This window comes from Mesoplodon densirostris, chromosome 6, assembly GCF_025265405.1.
Source record: "Mesoplodon densirostris isolate mMesDen1 chromosome 6, mMesDen1 primary haplotype, whole genome shotgun sequence".
In the NCBI taxonomy this organism is placed as follows: domain Eukaryota; kingdom Metazoa; phylum Chordata; class Mammalia; order Artiodactyla; family Ziphiidae; genus Mesoplodon; species Mesoplodon densirostris.
The window spans coordinates 29566553-29589252 of NC_082666.1; positions in this window are offsets into that span (position 1 = coordinate 29566553).

Genomic DNA, 22700 nt, shown 5'->3' on the forward strand with positions numbered 1-22700 from the left:
CAATAAATGAAATTAAAAATTCTCTAGAAGGGATCAATAGCAGAATAACTGAGGCAGAAGAATGGATAAGTGACCTGGAAGACAAAATAGTGGAAATAACTACCACAGAGCAGAATAAAGAAAAAAGAATGGAAAGAATTGGGACAGTCTCAGAGACTTCTGGGACAACATTAAACACACCAACATTCAGATTATAGGTTTCCCAGAAGAAGAAGAGAAAAAGAAAGGGACTGAGAAAATATTTGAAGAGATTATCATTGAAAACTTCCCTAATATGGGAAAGGAAATAGTTAATCAAGTCCAGGAAGCACAGAGAGTCCCATACAAGATAAATCCATGGAGAAACACACCAAGACACATATTAATCAAACTATCAAAAATTGAATACAAAGAAAACATATTAAAAGCAGCAAGGGAAAAACAACAAATAACACATATGGGAGTCCCCATAAGATTAACAGCTGATCTTTCAGCAGAAACTCTTCAAGCCAGAAGGGAGTGGCAGGACATATTTAAAGTGACAAAGGAGAAAAAACTACAAACAAGATTACTCTACCCAGCAAGGATCTCATTCAGATTTGATGGAGAAATTAAAACCTTTACAGATAAACAAAAGCTAAGAGAATTCAGCACCACCAAACCAGCTTTACAACAAACGCTAAAGGAACTTTTCTAGGCAGGAAACACAAGAGAAGGAAAACACCTACAGTAATAAACCCAAAACAATTAAGAAAATGGTAACAGGAACATACATATCGATAATTACCTTAAATGTAAATGGATTAAATGCTCCCACCAAAAGACATAGATTGGCTGAATGGATACAAAAACATGACTCGTATATATGCTGTCTACAACAGACCCGCTTCAGACCTAGGGACACATACAGACTGAAAGTGAGGGGATAGAAAAAGATATTCATGCAAATGGAAATCAAAAGAAAGCTGGGGTACCAATTCTCATATCAGACAAAATAGACTTTAAAAGAAAGACTATTACAAGAGAAAAAGAAGGACACTACATAATAATCAAGAGATCAATCCAAGAAGAAGATATAACATTTGTAAATATTTATGCACCCAACATAGGAGCACCTCCATACATAAGCAAATACCAACAGCCATAAAAGGGGAAACTGACAGTAACACAATCATATTAGGGGACTTTAACACCCCACTTTCACCAATGGACAGATCATCCAAAATGAAAATAAATAAGGAAATACAAGCTTTAAATGATACATTAAACAAGATGGACTTAATTGATATTTATAGGACATTCCATCCAAAAACAACAGAATACACATTCTTCTTCAGTGCTCATGGAACATTCTCCAGGATAGATCAGATCTTGGATCACAAATCAAGCCTTGGTAAATTTAAGAAAATTGAAATCATATCAAGTATCTTTTCTGAACACAAGCTATGAGACTAGATATTAATTACAGGAAAAAATTTGTAAGAAATACAAACACATGGAGGCTAAACAACATACTACTTAATAACCAAGAGATCACTGAAGAAATCAAAGAGGAAATAAAAAAATATCTAGAAACAAATGACAATGAAAACACAACGACCCAAAATCTACAGGATGCAGCAAAAGCACTTCTAAGATGGAACTTTATAGCAATACAATGCTACCTTAAGAAACAAGAAACATCTCAAATAAACAACCTAACCTTACACCTAAAGCAATTACAGAAAGAAGAACAAAAAAACCCGAAATTAGCAGAAAGAAAGAAATCATAAAATCAGATCAGAAATAAATGAAAAAGAAATGAAGGAAACAAAAGCAAAGATCAATAACACTAAAAGCTGTTTTTTTGAGAAGATAAACAAAATTGATAAACCATTAGCCAGACGTATCAAGAAAAAAAGGGAGAAGGCAAATCAATAGAATTAGAAATGAAAAAGAAGTAACAACTGACACTGCAGAAATACAAAGGATAATGAGAGATTACTACAAACAACTATATGCCAGTAAAATGGAAAACCTGGAAGAAATGGACAAATTCTTAGAAATGCACAACCTTCCAAGACTGAACCAGGAAGAAATAGAAAATGTGAACAGACCAATCACAAGCACTGAAATTGAAACTGTGATTGAAAATCTTCCAACAAACAAAAGCCCAGGACCAGATGGCTTCACAGGAGAATTCTACCAAACATTTACAGAAGAGCTAACACGTATCCTTCTCAAACTCTTCCAAAATATAGCAGAGGGTGGAACACTCCCAAGCTCATTCTATGAGGCCACCATCACTCTGATACCAAAACCAGACAAGGATGTCACAAAGAAAGAAAACTACAGGCCAATATCACTGATGAACATAGATGCAAAAATCCTCAACAAAATACTAGCAAACAGAATCCAACAGCACATTAAAAGGATCAAGTGGGGTTTATCCCAGGAATGCAAGGATTCTTCAATATATGCAAATCAATCAATGTGATACACCATATTAACAAATTGAAGTGGAAAAACCATATGATCATCTCAATAGATGCAGAGAAAGCTTTCGACAAAATTCAACACCAATTTATGATAAAAACTCTCCAGAAAGTAGGCATAGGGGGAACTCTCCACGACATAATAAAGCCCATATATGACAGATACACAGCCAACATCATTCTCAATGGTGAAAAACTGAAACCATTTCCACTAAGATCAGGAACAAGGTAAGATTTCCTACTCTCACCACTCTTATTCAACATAGTTTTGGAAGTTTTAGCCACAGCAATCAGAGCAGAAAAAGAAATAAAAGGAATCCAAATTGGAAAAGAAGAAGTAAAGCTGTCACTGTTTACAGATGACATACTATACATAGAGAATCCTAAAGATGCTACCAGAAAGCTACTAGAGCTAATCAATGAATTTGGTAAAGTAGCAGGATACAAAATTCATGTGCAGAAATCTCTTGCATCCCTATAAACTAATGATGAAAAATCTGAAAGTGAAATTAAGAAAACACTCCCATTTACCATTGCAACAAAAAGAATAAAATATCTAGGAATAAACCTACCTAAGGAGACAAAAGACCTGTATGCAGAAAATTATAAGACACTGATGAAAGAAATTAAAGATGATACAAATAGATGGAGAGATATACCATGTTCTTGGATTGGAAGAATCAACATTGTGAAAATGACTCTACTACCCAAAGCAATCTACAGATTCAATGCAATCCCTATTAAACTACCACTGGCGTTTTTCACAGAACTAGAACAAAAAATTTCACAATTTGTATCAAAACACAAAAGACCCCCAATAGCCAAAGCAATCTTGAGAAAGAAAAATGGAGCTGGAGGAATCAGGCTCTGTGTCTTTAGACTATACTACAAAGCTACAGTAATCAAGACAGTATGGTACTGGCACAGAAACAGAAATATGGATTAATGGAACAGAATAGAAAGCCCAGAGATAAACCCATGCACATATGGTCATCTTATCTTTGATAAAGGAGGCAAGAATATACAGTGGAAAAAAGACAGCCTCTTCAATATGTGGTGCTGGGAAACTGGACAGCTAAATATAAAAGAATGAAATTAGAACACTCCCTAACACCATACACAAAAATAAACTGATAATCGATTAAAGACCTAAATGTAAGGCCAGACACCATCTAACTCTTAGAGGTAAACATAGGCAGAACACTCTATGACGTAAATCATAGCAAGATCCTTTTTGACCCACCTTCTAGAGAAATGGAAATAAAAACAAAAATAAACAAATGGGACCTAATGAAACTTAAAATTTTTGCACGGCAAAGGCAACCATAAACAAGACCAAAAGACAACCCTCAGAGTGGGAGAAAATATTTGCTAATGAATCAACTGACAAAGGATTAATCTCCAAAATTTACAAGCAGGTCAGGCAGCTCAATATTTAAAAAACAAAAAACCCAATCCAAAAATGGGCAGAAGACCTAAATAGACCTTTCTCCAAGGAAGATATACAGGTTGCCAACAGAAACATGAAAGAATGCTCAACATCATTAATCATTAGAGAAATGCAAATCAAAACTACAATGAGATATCTCACACCAGTCAGAATGGCCATCATCAAAAAATCTACAAACAATAAATGCTGGAGAGGGTGTGGAGAAAAGGGAAACCCTCTTGCACTGTTGGTGGGAATGTAAATTGATACAGCCACTATGGAGAACAGTATGGACGTTCCTTAAAAAACTAAAAGTAGAAGTACCATACGACCCAGCAATCCCAGTACTGGGCATATACCCTGAGAAAACCATAATTCAAAAAGAGTCATGTACCAAAATGTTCATTGCAGCTCTGTTTACAATAGCCAGGACATGGAAGCAACCTAAGTGTTCATTGACAGATGAATGGATAAAGAAGATGTGGCAGAAGTATTCAATGTTATATTACTCAGCCACAAAAGGCACAAAACTGAGTTATTTGTAGTGAGGTGGATGGACCTAGAGACTGTCATACAGAGTGAAGTAAGAAGGTGAAAAACAAATACCGTATGCTAACACATATATATGGAATGTAAAAAAAAAAAAAAGGTCATGAAGAACCTAGGGGCAAGACGGGAATAAAGACACAGACCTACTAGAGAATGGACTTGAGGATATGGGGAGGGGGAAGGGTAAGCTGTGACAAAGTGAGAGAGTGGCATGGACATATATGCCCTACCAAACGTAAAATAGATAGCTAGTGGGAAGCAGCCACATAGCACTGGGAGATCAGCTAGGTGGTTTGTGACCACCTAGAGGGGTGGGTTAGGGAGGGTGGGAGGGAGGGAGATGCAAGAGATATGGGGACATATGTATATGTATAACTGATTCACTTTGTTTAAAACAGAAACTAACACACCATTGTAAAGCATTTATATTCCAATAAAGATGTTAAATAATAATAATAATAATAATTTCTTCATAAAATGGAGCAATAAAGATACTGGCATGTGATATTTCTTAAAAAAATTATTTTTTGTTTCTTCTTGTAATTTAGTAACTGTCTTCACTAAGGCCTCAATTTTTACTTACTAAATTTATGCTTTACTGTTTTATGACTTTCAGGGTTCTTACAAATTTATGAAGGCAATCACTTTTTCATTATATTTTATAATTCCTAATTGTGTATACATAGGTTTATTGGTATATTTATTTTATGAATGTCACTTTGCCAAACTCTTTTATTATTTCTTGTTAATTGTATTGTTTTCCTCTTTGACAGTGTAGCATACAATTTAGCAGAATACCTAGTACCCTTAATAAATGGGCTTTATAATAAAATTCTGGTGTAAAGAATTTCACAGAACATTGAAGTTCTTTCTCATTCTATAACTTAGATGAAAAAACTGTATGTTTAGGAACATAATGTTCCATACTCTTTAAGGACCAGACATAGTTCAGAAGTATGGAAGAAAGGTGGTTTTACAGACTGGATTATACCAACATCTGTAAATTAGGACTCTAATTGTGCAAATTCTCATTTCTGGGCCAATTCCATTACAACTCCAGACCATTTCAATTGCGTGCAAAAAGTTACAGAGTCATAAACCCAAGACCAGTTTTACATGGGGACATTTCCTACATTTTCTCCATTTTTTTCCTGGAATTTGTAAATAAACTAGAATTCATTTAATAATAGCATTTGATTCACATCTCGCATTTAGTAAATACAGTTTAGTAGATAATTGTTTTAGATGGAAATGGGCTAATTCAATGCCTTAAACTAGGAACTTTTCTTCTTTTCCTGATCCTGCAGCCTTTGTAGTTGAGGTATCTGTCACTTTGCTCTTCTACTATGGAAACAATAGTGGGTATGTCTCATTAAAATAAAACTTTCCCATTTATTATAATGTGAACAGAGCACAGATCCTGAAATGATAATACCTTACTGAGCCTATTTCTTCATCTGTAAAATGGTATAATAATAGAAAATGGACTGGAAAATATATGTGTTCCATAAACACTTGTACAATAATAAACAAATGCTAGCTATTTTTATTAGTTAATTTATTTATTCTCTATAAAATATTAAAACCACAATTACTGTGTTATATATTATTCATTTCCTCATTTCCGGCTTGAAATCACCGAACAATATTTAATAAATGTGCCAGTGTGCCTGGAGCTATGCTAACTAATAGGCAATTTACAGATTCATTTTTTTGCTACCTTTTTATAAGGCTTGAATTTAAGGAAAAATCATAATCCAGAACTTGCTTGGGGTTTTTAAAAATATGCAGAAATTTATTAGGAAATGTTTCCTAAGTCAGCATGAGATATTTGTAGACATGAAATTCAACTTGTTGTTAGGGACTTTAAGCCATACCTTGATTAAGCAATTAATTATAGGAACTTATTAATAAATGGACACTTATGATTCATTTATGATGCATTATAAAATGTTCTCTCCTTTGAAAAAAGTGATTTTTCTTTAATTACTAATTATGACATTACACCAATAGATAGCAACACAGGAACTAATATTAAATCCTACATATGTAAAAAGAAAGCTTGATCCATAAATTAAGAGGCTGTTTCTACATGATAACAAGACATTTCAGCAATTACGCCAATTCAGTGAAAGTCAGAAAAATAAATTATGATTCACTGAATTTCTGCATTGAATTCACAGTAGTTGCTTTACTGAATTGACACTTTTTTTTATTTGACAGAAAAATGGTAGTTATTAATAAAAGGAATGTGTGAATGTAGTAAAAACTGTGATAAGGGATATTTGAATTCCCTTTGAACATTATGAATTTGAATATGTAGCATATATTATCAGAAGAGATCTATCCTCAAGTTAAATGCTAGCATTTTTTTTTTTTTTTTTTTGTGGTATGCGGGCCTCTCACTGTTGTGGCCTCTCCCGTTGTGAAGCACAGGCTCTGGAGGCGCAGGCTCAGCAGGCATGGCTCACGGGCCTAGCCGCTCCACGGCATGTGGGATCTTGCCGGACCGGGGCACAAACCCGTGTGCCCTGCATCGGCAGGCGGACTCTCAACCACTGCGCCACCAGGGAAGCCCTAAATGCTAGCATCTTACGATTGAATACACACACACACACACACACACACACACACACACACAAACACACATGTTCATGCACTTTGCTGCTTTTGCATTATGAAGAATCAGATGGAAATATTAACTCTATAACCTTTTCATTAAACAATTATGAATCATAGGATATATCAGAAAGCAAATTAATTTTGTTTGTTTCTGCCCTTAAAATTTTATGTGAATACTGCTAATGTTCTGTTTCTTGATTTAGGTGCTGGTTGCATAGGTATACTCCATTTGTGAAAACTGAGCCAACTGTACATTTATGAGAGAAGCTTTTCTTTCTGCATGTACATTTTACTCCAATAAAAAGGTTTGTAAATGTGTCCATGTTCAAATATTAATCAAAACTGATTTAAAGTGAATCTCTTCTCCACCATTTGGGTCCTTTGATTAGTGAGAACCTGGGAAAGTGAAGGTGGTCTTTCTTCCATTTCTTCCATTTCTTCACCCCATCTTGTTAACTAAAATAAAATTTACAGGTTCATTTTTTGCCACCTATCCATGGTCAGATGAAGAAAAGAGAAGAGGTTAAGAGGTCGTATTATTCAGGTTTCTCCAGAGAAATAGAACCAATAGTATGTGTCTACATAGAGTGAGAGAAATTTATTTTAAAGAAGTGTCTAACTGTATTTTGGGGACTATAAAATCTGAAAATTGCAGGGCAGGCCAGCAGGCTAGAGACACAGGGAAGAGATGACGTTGCAGCTAGAGTTCAAAGTCATTCTGGAAGCAGAATCCCCTCTTCCTTGGGGGATACAGTGTTTTCCTTTCAAGGCCTTCAACTGATTGAATGAGACCCACCCACATTTTGCAAGGTAATCGGCTTTATTCAAACTGTACCGATTTAAATGTTAATCTCATCTAAAAAGATACCTTCACAGTGACATCAAGACAGATGTTTGGCCAAATATCTCAGTACCATGGCCTAATCAAATTGATACGTAAAGTTAACCATCACAGTAGTCATGAAGTTCTTACTTTGCTTTTTTCTCTTTCAAGTTGGTTACATACCCTCTGGGCAGAGGAGATGTTTAAATATGACTCCTTATCTCTTTGGTTCTTTCCTAGATTCCTGCATGCCCCACCAGGAACAACTGGCTGCACTTCCCACGATCTGTGTAAGATGTTCCCTTTCACTGGCCAACCTCACTCAGGTCTTGTTTTTATTGTTGTTTCTGTTGCTGTTATAATTGTTTTGAATGCACCCTGTTCTTTATTTGACTATCTTTTCCCCTTCAGAAGTTATGCAGGCAGGATTTTAAATGGTTCCAGTGTGGCTCTCTCTCCCATTTGGTCATATTTGTTCCAACAAAGCTACCTCTACTTCTGCTCACTGGATAGCAGAGAGCTAGCCTATCCCTTGGTGTCTTCATTTCCTGGTGGAATTGTATACGGATCCACTAACATCTAACTGCAGAAAACACACATTAAGTCCTCTGAACAGTATCTGTGAAACCCCTTTCATAAAGCTTGGGATGATACCCACCCCTCAATCTGGGAATCTGAATCATTAGCCTAATGATAAACTAATTAAATTGGCCTCCTTGTGCTGATAGGCTGGCTTTTGCATTAGTTTTATTCTTTAGGCATTTCCTAGTTTGTGAGAACAGGTAAACAAAACACATTTCCTTGTAATTATTACCAAACACTTACCTTATGGATAGGATGCTTTAAAATCTTCCTTGAGGGGCTTCCCTGGTGGCGCAGTGGTTGGGAGTCCACCTGCCAATGCAGGGGACGTGGGTTCATGCCCTGGTCTGGGAAGATCCCACATGCTGCGGAGTGGCTGGGCCCGTGAGCCATGGCCGCTGAGCCTGCGCGTCCGGAGCCTGTGCTCCGCAACGGGAGAGGCCACAGCACTGAGAGGCCCGCGTACCACACAAAAAAAAATCTTTCTTGAGATTTAGCACAGAACTCCAGTATTCCAATATGGGTTGGCTTAAGGGGAGTAGGACTTAACAGTCCAGCTCTTTATAGAGTAATCCTTCAAAAAATTCTCTGCTAATCTATCATAATCCAAATCTTTAAAAAGTAGATGTGGATAAGGGGCTTAAGAGCCATATAACTTTTTCTTCCAAAAACTACATTATTTTAGGTGGCCTAACAAATAATAACTTTGGGATCTAATAATATTGCCTTATTTTCCTGGCCAAAACTTCCCTTAACAGTCCACTGAATAGTTTATAAATTGAATATTTGACTTGTGATATCTGATCCAACTCTCACTGATATCTTTTTGAAGAGCAGTGTTTTCACACACACAGACACACACCTATTTAGTCCATAAACTGATGGGGTAGAAAAAGAATCTCAACATGTTTTGTGAAAGTTCATCTTAGAAGTCATGTCATGTTTCTCTTCCATTAGAAGACTAACCATAATGTTTTTTCTTTGCCAAATGGACTACTAGAATATAAGGAAAGATTGCATGGAGGAAAATATGTATTATGTGTCATAACTGTTGATATAGAAGATTGGAGGAAAAAGTTCATTATGTTTTATAATTGTTGATACAGAAGATTGGAAACAGTCACTGGCAGAGTAAGAGGCAGGAAGGAGTAGGAGATGAAATGGCAGAGAGCAATAATACTTATCCAGTGGGTAGGCCATGCACAGAAGATATAAAGTCAACTGCAGTTAATTGTAGCTGAATTGAAAACGATGAGCTCACATCCAAAAAGTATCACAGAAAATTCGAATGTGTTGTGCTGTTAGAAGGGGAAGGGTGAAGGTAATGACATATTCATTCCAGAGATACAGGAAGACAAAAGTTAGGTAGGTACCAATTGTAAGGCCTGAAATTGGAGAGTGAGGCCTCAGGCATAGGTTCAGGATTTTCATGAACAGAATGTCATCCCCTAGGAAAGATCTTTAAATGGTAAAAACCCATAAAGGACTCTAATCCTAGGAATATTGGAGTTCTGTGCTAAATCTCAAGAAAGATTTTAAAGCATCTTATCCATAAGGTAAGTGTTTGGTAATAATTACAAGGAAAAATGTGTTTTGTTTACTTGTTCTCACAAACTAGGACATGCCTAAAGAATAAAACTAATGCAAAAGCCAGCCTGTCAGCAAAAGGAGGCCAATTTAATTAGCTTATCGTTAGGCTAATGATTCAGATTCCCAGGATAATGACCATTATTTTCCAGCTCTGCAATTTGCTAGTTGACATTCCTTTTGTTGCAAGTGAGAGAAACATGCCAGAGACCAACAGAAGAAAACAATGCAAACCAAGCCAAATAGGTTTTTCATGAATCCAGGGCCTAAAAGCTATTAAGCTATTGCCAGATCTTTCACTCTCCATTCTCTTTGCTCTGTTTCTTTTCATGGGTCGACCTCAGCCTTTCTGCAACTGAAAAAAAAAGAAAGAAAATTTTAAAATGACCCCGTGGAAACATTAATAGTAAAAGGAAAGGTATTTCTCTAAAACACAATCTTAGGCCAATACTGGGGCCTTTAGTCAGCAAGCATATTGAGAGTTAATTATATCCTAGGGACTGGTAAGAATCAGTTTTGAATCTAGACTTCAGGACCTAATGGGTCTGTAACTTAGACGACAATAAAATTTACTCATATTTAGTTTCTTTATAGACAAAATAAGCATAGAGGTACTTTGAAAAGTTGTTAGCATTAATGAAAAAGTATACCAAGTGCCATACACTGTGTAGCACACAGCAGTGCTTCAATATATAGTAGTAACAATCAGTACCTATAACAGAATCCCTAAACCACACCAAAAGTGTTAACCGTCATAATGGTATTCACTCTCATCCCTCAACCAGTATTATAGATACTAGAACTAAGACTTACTGAGAACTTTCACTTTGTAAGGTCTTTGCAAGTGTATGCCTGTTATATGCCCTTGACTGTTTCTTTTGATAGTGCAGATACCAAAAATGGTACGCAGACTCCTTCCCACCACTGCTGTACTATTGGCTCTTCTCACTGTAGCCAATACTGATGTTTCAAAGCAGGTTTCTCCCAAGCTATTATGATTCTCATACACTGTGAAAGGAAGTCTTCCTTGTCTGTTTCATAGCTTATTCCCTTTCTTCCAACTTGAAATATGTTTCACAGAGACTGGACAGAGTTTAAGAAACTCCCACCTTTGTCAGAATCAGGAATTTTTCTCTTTACCAATAATCATTCAGTGTCCTGAACTAAGATATATGTCTTGATTATCTATTTCTGAGTGTGTTCTCTTCTTTCTCAGAGTATATCACCATTTTTAGAAAATGGTGTGGCCAATTTTATTTATGACTTTTAAAACTAGTTTCTCATAGTATAATAGCTGTTGCTGTTGTTTCCAGAAAGACAAGAAAGTCTATATGCTAACAGGCCCCTGTTGTCCAGCTACCATACCAAGTCTTGGATGGAGATGTACAGATCACATAATAGGGGCCCACTGCTAACAGAAAACAAATCAGAAGCACAGAAAGATTCCTCAAAAGAGGGAGCAGTACTTGTCTTTAGGCTCCCTCTCTCCTAAGACAATACAGGTTACAAACTGAAAAGTCAAGAAGATCCAGTGCTTCCATCTTGTACTTTAGGGAGTTTGTCTTAACAATCAGGGTCATGGCAGGAAATAGCACACCAAAGATTTTAAAAGAGTTCAGTGAAAGGTTAATTTATAGAGATGAATCTTGATTGAAGGAGAAAATACCCAAATAATAGCCAGATAGCAAAGGTATTTGGTGATACAGTCTGGAGAAGTCAGCTTCCTAAAGCACATGGCATTGGAAAGAGGACAAATAAGATACATATAGGTAAAAATGGGGATGGACCAGCACAGTCCACCCTTGTGTCATTTGTATTCCATTTTCATCCTTTTATTTAGATAAAAAGCTACCATATGCAGAACAAAGCAAACACAAACTCTTGCGTGCCACTTTGTCATTGTCTTCCAACTGACTTGCCCTCCACTGGCTCTTCATCTGATGCCACCAACGGTCATGACATCAATTTTCAATGTCAGTATTGTCCATTCAGTCATTCAATTTACATACACCAAAACCCAGAATTCCATTCTGAGAGTTTGATTCTTGAGTCCAACCCTGCTACCAATTATTTTCTCTATCAGAATTCTACCAGAAAACAGATTTCATCTTCAAAAGTTTAATTAAAGAGAGTACAAGAAATTATAATTTATAGTTGTATGGACAGGGCTAATGGAACCAATGAAGAATAATAAAATGCTCAGAGATTAGCAACTTCATGGAACATTAGTATCATTATATCTGAATGGTCGAGGGGAAGAAACAATGATTTGGAGTCTGTTGAGAGCAGGAGATGTCTGTCACAAAGACTAAGTCTTAGGTAGATGAATACAACCACTGACAAAACCATGACCTGGCAGAGAAGGAACAAGGTAAATAAATACCCAACCTCTTTCTTTTCCCACCTTCAAATCTTCTGGCACTGCATGTCACTGACCAAAACCATATGGAAGCCAGAAATCAAGAGCACCTGGATGTTGTCTTTTATAAAATTTATTCTCACGGGTTGCAGAGTAGGGCAGAAAAGAATGGAAAATGAATCGAGATTGCCATGCAGAGAAAACTAGCATTATCTTTAACTTGTCTCTTCTAAATTAAAAGTTAATCAATAATGTCTTCCAATTGGAAGCTGAACATAATTATAAAGGTTTGGAACAGAAAATCTTACCACATAAGTAAATATCACCCTGGGTCCCAAAGGAACTCTGATGAGATTTTTCTTTTCTTTCCTTTTAAGTAACTGGTTGCCTGATTTCCAATGCTTCTATCTCACTGAGACTCCAGAATGAAAAACAAAATGAGTAAAATATGGTTACCTATTGATTAGGCCATTAGACACATATTTCACAAGTTCCTCCTGTATAATCAAGACAATGAAAGGCATTTAAAACTATATATTGAAATTATTTAATAGGAGATATTTGGTATTCCTCTAGGACAAAGAGAGAGGAATATAACATTGGAGGAAAAAAAAGTTGGGAAAGCTATTATCCAAAAATCAATCAAAATGTTCAAAATTACATAAGGGAAAAGTCTCATTTGTTTTCAGAATGACAAATCTATGCTGCTTCAGTAACGGCTACAAAAGTCAGATGTTTGCTTTGCTCTAGTAGGGAAACATATCCATCATGAGGCTTAATACCCTCATGTGTACTTTCTCAAAAGCTTTGCTAATGCCTGCTGATTTACCTGAAATACATTTTCCAGAAACTGTTGAGTAAAATGACAACATATATATTTAGTTTCACACTTCAGCCTGTCCAATTAGCAGTGTTTGCAGTACCAGCTGTGAGCCCAGGAGAGGATTTAATTTTAAGTACAGCAGTCTAGTTAACAACAAAAAACCAAACAAAACAAAACACTGAGCCATGAATTTGCCAAGTGTTAGTTTCCAATCATTTGTTTCTGAGAAATAGCTCTTTATTGCTATTATTGAAAATTGCTCAGAGAACTAGCACATGAAATTTTGTGAAGAAGAGGCATGAGGCAGGCTGCTGTGGTAGCCACCATAACTGGTAATGTGATAATTACCAGGATGTCTCTAGCAGACTCCCTACTCTCACTTAACCTTGGTTCAATCATCTGAACAATGCAAGTCCTTCCATGCTCATTTTCACTGATTGTGAAATGAGATTAAAGAGCCTTTGAAAACAGTAAAGTCATCTAAAATACTAAAACATGGAGGGGTGGAAAGGAAGAAGAAATACGGCCTTTTATACAAAGAAAGCAACCTGGTAGATTTTCTCTTCTTCACTTAATATTTAGGCAAAAAGTAAATACTAACTGCTACTTGGGGAATATATTGGAAGGCAAAAGATGGTACCACAGGCAGTATTATTAAAAGGTATGTATTAACTTAGATATACCAAAGGAGTTTATGAAGTCTGGTCTTGGAAATATTTAAAAGGTGACCAGAAAGTCATCTATTCTGAGTAATATTGACCAAGGACAGGAAATTTTTCTAACAATTTTTTTACTATGGCAGAGATATAATAATAAAAAATATCTAATTGATAGTAGATTAAAATTTTCTCTATAGATTGTGGTTTTAAAAAAGCATAAATATTAAATCTGATAATCTTTTCCTTTAAAATTAATTTTAGGGTCCAACTACGGGAAAGAGAAAGTAGAACCATAAAAACAAAATATTTGAGAGAAAATGAATTTAAAAAGTATCAAAACCCAACTGAAATGACTATATAAATATATAATGAAACAGTTATGATAGGAAATAGTTTTATTACTGACAAAAAATGTTAAAAATTATCCAAGCCTGCAAATATGGAAGTAGGAAACCAAATAACAGATGAACCAAAGAAAAGAGAAGAAAAGAATTAATAATGATGTAGGCAGAAAGGAAAAACAATACAAGTAATTAAATCTATGGATAGAAGTTTGAAAATGAGACAAAATATACATTTTAAAAATTAAATGTTATATGTATAGATCTGAAAATGCATTCATGCATATATGAATGTTATATTTTACAAGACTTAGTCATATGGTTAAAACTTCTGTAAGGCTTTTTTTTCCAGATAGGAGTGTCACCAGGGACTTCCCTGGTGGTCCAGTAGGTAAGAATCCACGGTCCCAAAGCAGGGGGCCCAGGTTCGATCCCTGTTCAGGGAACTAGATCCCACATGCATGCCACATCTATGAGTTCACATGCCGCAACAAAGATCCAGCGTGCCTTAACTAAGACGTGGCAGAGCCTAACTAAATAAATATTAAAAAAAGAAGTTAGTGTGCTTAAAATTTTTTTAAAAAGTGTCACCAAATTTCCATATATCAGCTATGATAGTAAAAGATGACAGTTATAATACAAACCCAGAAACCTTAAAAGAGGTTCCTAAAAGTTATGTCACAATGATTGTTACCATTACAGGTAGTTTAGCAAGTAAGATCTTTGGCTGCAGAGATCACATCCATATGGCCAACACTTACTTAATAAAATGTTACCCATAAATTCTCTGAATTACATTGTTATATTCTACTACAAGTCTTTAAGGAAGAGTTTTATAATTACCTGAGACTGCTTCAACTCTTCCATTTATGAATTTCAGCAACTGGTACCCATTTGATGCATATAGAAACTGTTTATTCTTCCTTTTCTATTTAGGAAACATATAATAATTGCTTGCTGGGTGTCAGAATATGTACCAAATACTGGAGATACAACAGTAATAATGCATAACTTAATTAAACCCACTGACTATTGAAAAATATAACTGATAAACCTCTGTAATAATAGATTAGCAAATATATGAAGTAACAAGGAGGCACAACTAAACTTCTTTTGGAGGTGAGAGAGATCAAGGAAGTATTTTCTGAAGTCCTGTAATGTCTACTGGTGTGGTCATGAAGGGATAGAGGATGGGGATGGACAGCATCTCCACAGAAGAGATTACTTATCAAAGTCTTTCAGAATTTTTTTCTAACAAGTACAATATTTTTACTAGTATTTCTAAATTTCCTTTTCCAGTATCAAATGAGATATATTTTACTGTCAGCAAATTTCAAGAGCATGTCCAGTGCAGTGACCAAAACGGATGTTTTAGTTTTATTGAATCCAGCAAATCTAAACAAACTCCTGCACGAGCCTTGCTCAGCTGTGTTTTGCTGTTGGTAGCAGGTGAATTTTAACTGCTTCCTGGCTGTGTACGATAGACCTCTGACCAAATTGTTCCTCTTTGGCTTACCAGTTTAGAGACCTTGAGAAACTGATTTAATCTTCTTGAAAATATTTGACTCTGGCATTGATAGTATTACTTAGCACATAGACTTGATATGTTATTTAAATGAAATATTTAAATCGTCTGGAACAGTTCAAGGCACATAGCAGGCACCCAATAATTAAATACTAATGTTAGTATTATTGTTCTCTAAATATCAAGTCTAGAAAAATACAACTTACTTACAGTAGACATTGACAGATATGTAAATTGTATCATTCTTATTTCTCACTAGCTATTTAAAAGGCAACGTTGGCTAATTTAAGAGTTAATCAAATGCTCTTATATGACTCAGATGTTTTTTTTTAATGCCCTCCAGAAAATTGTATTATAAGCAGAAACTCATTTTAACTGAAGACTACCTCATAGCTGATCTTTCCTTGTGCACTTTGCAATAAATAGTCTTTGTGCCAAAGCAATAAAATACAACATAGATATGTAAATGAAAATAAATAAATAAAATAAAAAACTAAATGCTAATTAGCCTATCAATAAAAAGTAAGCAAAATACAAATACAAACTAACCTATCAATAAAAAGTAAACAAGGGCTTCCCTGGTGGTGCAGTGTTTGAGAGTCCGCCTGCCGATGCACGGGACACGGGTTCGTGCCCCAGTCTGGGAAGATCCCACATGCCGCGGAGCAGCTGGGCCCGTAAGCCATGGCCACTGAGCCTGCGCGTCCAGAGCCTGTGCTCCACAACGGGAGAGGCCACAACAGTGAGAGGCCTGCGCAACGGAAAAATAAATAAATAAATAAATAAATAAATAGTAAACAAAATGCAAATACACAAAACTGGAAACAAGGAAGAGGGTATGTGGTATAATATCCTATAAAGGGCTGAAGACACATACTACTAAAACCATATATTACTAAAGGATGCGAGGTAAAATACAGGATGCCCAGTTAAATTTAAATTTCAGGTAAACAAACATTTTTTTGGTAAATGTATATCCTAAATATTAAATGGACATACTTATATTAAAATATCATATTTGTGCTTTACCTGAAAGTTTATCTAAAATTATCTACTTAAAATTCAAATTTAACTATATTTCTACTTGCTAAATGTACCAATTCTACATACAGTACACATACAAAATTGGGTTTATTGGGAGAAAACTTAGAAGTAGAGAAGTGATAGAGGGTACACAATTTTCTGAAGTTGCATTTATCTATAGCTGAAGCCAGGCATAAGTGATCCACATGCACCATTTCCAATATTATAGTGAAATAGTCCTGCCCCTAAATATTCTACATATATATACCTGTGGGAGGTGGAGGGGTAGGAGCAAAGAAGAGCTATGCCACTCTGTAACAAAGGAAGCTTCCAGATCAGTGAAGTGGCCTTGCTAGGGATAGTGAAATTCCAATTCTCAGCATGTCTGTAAACCTACTCTTCTAGTGAGATAACTCAGACTTGGTAAGCTACCAAAAACCCTTAAGCCAATTTTGGAATACACATCTTTCCTGCAAAATTCTCTATTGCTTTCCTGGATTTTACTTTATTAATATATAGTTGTATGATTTCCTTATAATTATTTAAATTTTATCTGTAGTTATGTTTTTCCCTCCCAAACAAAAGAAAGACATATCAAAATAACCATGGAGTCTCATTTGTTTCCTCATTTTTGGTATCTTCAATGCAACTGGCTTACTACACACAGTTCATGAATACTTCTGTGAAAAAAATCCAAAAGAACCTATAGCTAAAGTATTAGAAGTAACTGAATTTAGCAAGGACACTGATACAAGGCCAGTGCGTATAACTATATTGTGTAACTATAGACAAGTAATAAAGCAATAGAAAATAAAAAAAATTTAATGATACCAATTATAGTGACATAAAAAACATAAAATGCCTAGAAATAAATCTAAAAACATGATAGGCAAGACCACAATAGTAGAAATTACAAAACAATGAGAGAATTGAAAGAGTAGCTAAATAAATGGAAGGATATACTGCTTTCATGGATGCAATATTATAAAGATATCAAGTATCCCCAAATTGATCTTTAGAGTCAATGAAAAACTGATCAGAATCCCAGGATTATTTTGTAGAAGTTGAAAAGCTGGTTCCAAAATTGATTTGAAAATGCAAGGGGCCAATGATAACCAAGGCAATCTTAATAATAACAAAGCTGGAGAATATATACTAATAGTTATCAAAATATATTACAAAACCATAGTAATTAAGACTGTGATATTGACATGTAGACAGATAGACACATGGCACATTATAGAAACTCTAGAAATAGACAAATATATATACAACCAATGAACAATTTATGACAAACACATCACTTAAATATAATTTTAAAAATGTTCTGGGGCTTCCCTGGTGATGCAGTGGTTGAGGGTCCGCCTGCCGGTGCAGGGGATACGGGTTCGTGCCCCGGTACGGGAGGATCCCGCATGTCGCGGAGCGGCTGGGCCCGTGAGCCGTGGCCGCTGGGCCTGTGCGTCCAGAGCCTGTGCTCCGCAGCAGGAGAGGCCACAACAGTGAGAGGCCCTCGTACTGAAAAAAAAAAAAAAAAAAAAGTTCTTAATAAATAGTGTCATAAATTGAATATACATTTGGAAAACAATGAATAGACACTACCTCCTAACATATAAAAACTTAAACTTCAGATGAAGTAAATATCAAAATGTGAAAGGTGAAATAATAACATTTTTTGAAGGAAACATGGGTGACTGTCTTCACTACATTGGACTATGCAAAAATAACATAAATAGGATACAGAAAGCACTAACCATAAAGAATAAAAAGAAGAATTAATTTCATCAGGAGGTGAAAAGACAAGCCACAAAGTGAAGAAAACATTTGCAGTACATATATCTGATAAAGGATCCATGCCCTTCTCTTCCTGCCTGCCCAGCCTATGGATTTCAGGCTTGCTTGGCCAGCCCTCTCAATTGCATAAGCCACATCCTACTGCTTCTGCTTCTCTGGCTGAACCTTGACTAATACAGATTTAGTTGCCTAGTGCTATGTAATATATTACCACAAATGCAGAGGCTTAAGACAACATGCATTTATTTATTATCTCATGATCTCCCTGGCTCAGGGGTTCAGGCATAGCTTAAGTGGGTCTTCTGCTAGGGTCTGACAAGGCTATAATGAAGGTGTTAGCCAGGCTGCATTCCTTTATGGAGCTCAAGGTTCTCTTCCAAGCTCATGTAGTTGTTGGGAGAATTCCATTCTTTTCAATTGTGAGACTGAGGACCCCATTTCCTTGCTAGCTGTCAGCTGGGGCTGCTCTCCATAACTTGAGACCAGCCTCAGGTCCTTGCTACCTTGCCTTCTCACAGGTTCTTTCACAACATAGTACCTCGCTTCTTTAAGGCCAATAGGAGAAGCTCTCTGACCTCTAGGCCCTCTTTTAAAGGGATCCCCTGATTAGGTCAGGCCCACCCAGGATAATCTCCCTTCAGATTAATTTAGAATCAACTGATTGAGAACTTTAATCACATCTCCAAAAATCACTATATAATGTAACCTAATAATTAGGGTGGTATTCATCATAATCACAGGTTCTGCCCACATTCAAAGGAGCCATTTTAGAATTTGCTCTAGCCCCCAATGATTCATATTCCTCACACATACAAAATGCATTAATCTCTTCCAAAGTTTCCTAAGTGTCTCATCCAATTTTAGCATCAGCTCAAAGGTCAAAATCTCATCATCTAAATCAACCAGGTGAGCATGAAGCTCCTAAATATAATCTCTTAAGTACAGTATCTGGGGCTCAATTCCTCTCCATCTGCACACCTATAAAACTAAAGAGACAAGTTATCAACCCCTAGTGGTGAATGTACAATGGTGAGACAGACATAGTGTAATAGCTATAAGCATTCCAGTTTTTTTAAAAAAGGGGGGAAATGGAAGGTAGAAAAGAGTCACTGGTCCACAGCAGTTCTGAAGCCCAGCCAGAGTTCCTTGATTAGGTTTCAAAGCCTTGGAATGATCCCCCATGGTTTTCAGATTCCCCCTTGGGACTCTCTGTTCTGCCCACTGACTTGTTATTCCTTTTATTTGAAAGAAAATGTTTTCAACTGAGAGGTTGTATTATCCTGCTTCCTTCCAGCAGAATCTTGGAATTTTGACAGCCTCCTTTTATTTTATAAAATAAAATTTTAGTCCAATTACTCCTTTTAGTCCAAACTGGCAGTGTTTCTGCTGAAACAATTTTCTCAAGAACTCTGAGGATCTTGCATGGATTTTCACTGGGTTTCACTCCATTAAATAAAAGGCACACCCACAGATCTTTTTGAGATAGTCCCTTCTCTCTCATTTGCTCCTGCTGAGATGGCTGAGGGTCAAATACTCTTAAATTTCCTAGAGGCCTCTGGTTTGACTAAGGGGATCTGTGAGACACACACTTAACCTCAATGAAAGGGCCCTTAGTATGACTGAATATTATGACCTTTTGATCTTTCACCTTTGTACAGTCATACCGACTCAACCTTTTCTGTATGCCACAGGTTCAGCTGACATTTCTGACTTTTACCATCTTTTCATCCATCCACAGAGGCTGAGAATTTTCAAAATAATCTGGCCATAGCTCCTTTTGTTTAAGAATTGTCCCCTCAACTTATCTTTCCTCTCACATTCTACAGTAAGCCTCAAGAAGATACCAGGCAGCAGCGTAAACACTTTGTTGGGAAATCGTCCTACCTACATAACCAGTTTCATTGTTTACAAGTTATGTTTTCCACATAACTGCAGGAGAAAATTTGGCTAAGTTTTCTGCTACTGCATAACAAGGATCCTCTTTCTTTCATCTTCCAATAACATGTTTCTTGCTTCTCTCTAAACCCTCAGCAGTACTCCTATGGTCTGTAATTCCACTAACAGCCAGTTCAAGTCTTTTTACATATTCTCTATCATGCTCTTTAGAACTACTGTAGCTTTCATCCACTGCTTAGTACCAAAGCCACACCCACACTTTAGGTATTTTTTAAATAGCAGTATCTCACTTTCAGACATCAAAATCTGTAATAGTTATCTATTGTTGCATAACAAATTACCACAAATTTAGGAGCTTAAAACATATATTTATTACCTCACAGTTCTTGTGGGTCAAGTGTCGGAGCGTGGCTTAGTTGGATCTTTTGCTTAGGGTCTCACAAACCTGAACTCAAGATGTCAGCTGGGGCTGTGGTCACATCCAAGGTTTGAGGCTTGAGGTCCTCTTCCAAGTTCATGTAGTTGTTGGCAGAATTCATTTCCTTGCAGCTATAGATCTCATGGCAGTTTGCTTCTTCAAAGCCAGCAACTGAGAGAGAAAAAGAGAGAATCTGTTATCTCAAGTCTCTTACCTCTCTACCTCCTTTTTTAAAGGGCTCACCTGTTATGCTAGGACCACCCATGATAATCTCCCTTTTGATTAACTTCAAGTCAACTGATTAGTGAGCTTAATCACATCTGTTAAAATTCCTTTCCCTTTGCTATAAAATGTAACCTAATCATGGAAGTAACATCAGTCATATTTGTATGCTCCATGCTCACTCAAGGGGAGAAAATTATACAGGGTTTGTACCCTGGAGTGGGTCGGGGGTGGATATGGGGGAACAAGTGGGAATTTTAAGGTCATCTTAGAAGTCTGCCTACAACACTTTGGGGAGGTGCAATGTTAGGCATTTTAAGAAAATGTTGGATGATGCTCTTTTCAAGAAAGGAATGAATCTTTCTTCCTAGTTTTACTGGTAGTTTGGTAACTATAACCTTGTCTATGGAAGTAATTTGATTTGGATTCTTGATAGGTGGAAAGGATTCTACTAGGATTCAGTTTTTCATTAATCAGTCATATGTACCCCTCAATACTGGAAGCATCATTCCTGTAACCTTTGTAATATTAAGTCCAGAAAGTCAAAACCAGGCAGTGAGTAGCAGAATTGGAAAATCTCCTTGTAAACATTTTTAAAGACTTGCCAGAGTTTGAACCCTTGTCATTTATAACTTAAAGAATTAGAAACTTGCTCTATGTTTATATGAAATAATTGTATGCAATTTGAGCTAGGACTAGAGGACATTGTTAAAATTATTACAATCATTCAACAAACCAAAGAAAGCTCTACAATTTGAGTAGAACTTAAACTCACAGAGGATTATGCTGTAACAAGTGCTGGTGGGAACAAGGAGTTCCACATGCATGTAAAGGTCCACTTATGTAACTGACTCCTCATAAACTATTGTACATTACAAATTCCTGTCCTGTTGTGGAGGCCAATTGTCTAGCATTGCCAAAAGAGAGCAGAGTTAATGAAACTGACCTTAAGAATGATAAAGTTCCAAAAGCATAAGAAGCTGAATTTATAGAAAAAACTGTTAATCATTATGAATAGTTTCCTTTGCTAAATAGTCTTTCCAACTTCCTAGGCATTCTTAGTTTCCCTGATCAAATTTCTCAATTAAGACATAAACATTTGCTTCAGAACCACTGTTTGTTTTTTTTTTTTTTGTAAATGCCTATGCTCACTCATTTCCACTGTGTGTGTGTGTGTGTGTGTATGCAGTAATTTCACTGAATCATCCTATACTTCTTTGTCCTAAAACATTGAAAATGTTGGGGTCATACACTTTTCCACAAAGTTGTCATGGTCTAATTCTAGAGCCCTGGTCAAGAATGGGTTGGGATGTAGCATGATATAAGCCTCCCTAGGCCCCAGAGTGCACATTTAATTAGGGAGGAGGAGTAAATCCTCTATAAAGCATGGCACTCTCACAGAAGGCTGACCAGAGGAATTTGGCATAGCACCCAAGGTGTGGTCCCCCGCAGCTCAGCAAATGGCTGGCTCTGAAACAGAGCCAGAGACAAAACTAATAAATAAGACAGCAATGGGGAATCAAGCTAAATAGTACTCTATGTCCAGGCAGGCAGAATCTGCAATGCCTGACACTAGAAATAATTACATCAACCTT